Source organism: Miscanthus floridulus, chromosome 8 (genome assembly GCF_019320115.1).
Source record: "Miscanthus floridulus cultivar M001 chromosome 8, ASM1932011v1, whole genome shotgun sequence".
In the NCBI taxonomy this organism is placed as follows: domain Eukaryota; kingdom Viridiplantae; phylum Streptophyta; class Magnoliopsida; order Poales; family Poaceae; genus Miscanthus; species Miscanthus floridulus.
In genome coordinates, this window is record NC_089587.1 from 77181898 (window position 1) to 77183494 (window position 1597).

The 1597-nt window shown below is 45.7% G+C and overlaps 1 pseudogene; it reads left to right on the forward strand.

Moving 5' to 3' along the window:
* Nucleotides 1-1003: 1003 nt before the first annotated feature.
* LOC136478913 (U2 spliceosomal RNA) lies at nt 1004-1112 on the forward strand (annotated as a pseudogene).
* The last annotated feature ends 485 nt before the right edge of the window (nt 1113-1597 follow it).

The following is a 1597-nucleotide window of genomic DNA, read 5'->3' on the forward strand; positions in this document are numbered from 1 at the left end:
AAACAATATCGTTAAACCTTGAGCACCCCGTGTAAAATCGATAACTAAACCTAGGTGGGTGAACCATAATCCAACCAATTGAGCCTAATCGATGTTTTGGTTGGGGACACGTATCCCAGCTTTATCGGACGATCTAAGATGAACATGGATTTTTTTTTGTCCTTGAGGGCACATGCTCGCCTACTACTGCATCATTGGATGTGCACTGAGTTGCGTGCACAGTAGGAGCTCTCAAGGGCAAATTTTAATTTCTCGACTATCTAATAAAGGAGGTTTATTTTCAAACTCAATGAATATACGTTTTTTTTTCTCCAGAAATGCTATAAATCGAAGTTTAAAACATCAGCTAATTGCCGGACTACAACAGCAAGGGAATCAAGTTTATCATTAGATGGCTCAATTTCACCTACCCTTGCTGTAGCAAAATCGTTGTTGTCATGCATCCTAGGCGGGGCCCTGGTAGTAAAGATCAAGTAGCAGCCTTGGTGGAGCAATCACCGATTAGATTCAGGCTACAGGATCGGTTATCGCTTCGAAGGCAGACAGACGACCGGACGAGGAGTCACCGGTCCGGGAAGAACTGAATCGTCCACAGGTGAAACACGCGGAACTGCAGAAGCCTTTCATCTCCACCTTTTTTTTTCGAGGAAGTGGCCTTTCATCTCCACCTGAGGTTCCCATCACGCGAAGTCACAGATGCAGCCCAATAGGCCCAAGCCCGGTAATGCTTCTCTCCTCCTTTTCTTCTTCGTCTTCCTCCGATCCGTCCTCGCGAAAGAAAGAGAGGCAGAAGCTCGGGCAGTCGGCCATGCAGGGTCTGCCGGGGCCGGGAGGGGCTGTGTCCGATCGCCCCGTTCAAAGAAATCCACCTCTTCGGGCATATGGCGTCGTTCCTAATAATATTATAAGGTAATCCTATTTAGTTTTGCACCGTACCGCCGCGAGAGAAGAATTGTAACGCATAGGAGGCAATAAAACTACCCAAGGGCAACCGATGCAACTCATACATTTCTCGGCCTTTTGTCTAAGATTAAGTGTAGTATCTGATCTTATCAGTTTGATATCTGATATTGTGATATATTGAACTTACTTTTTGTGGGGAAGGAATCACAACAGAGGCTAGAAATATACATGCTTCACTCCGATCCGTTTGTTCATTTGCCCGAATCAGTGAGAATCGTTGCTGGGTTCGGATTGAGGGGCGTGGGGTGGTGGACGTGGTATATATGGTATCCCCATGGGTGGGTTTGGCGTGCCGACCATACCACGATGTTCATGTCCTCGATGATGATCACAGGTGGGGGAGGAGGTGCTGCAAAAATATATATCATTTAAATGTAATGTATATAGCCACTAGCTAGCTAGCTAGTCATATTGCAGTTTGTTTGCAAAGAAGCAAGAAGATATATTGTGTGTTAAGAAAATGTACGTTACTACCTGGAGGAGCTTGTTCTTGTCGATTCTTCCCAAAACAGCAACATGTGCGAATACGTTCAAAGAGGCCGCCGCCGCTGCCTGAAATTTGAATGTATAATAATGTAATATACTCATAGTTTCAAACCTCTACCGCCGTTGCCTCCCTGTCGTCGTGAGTGCC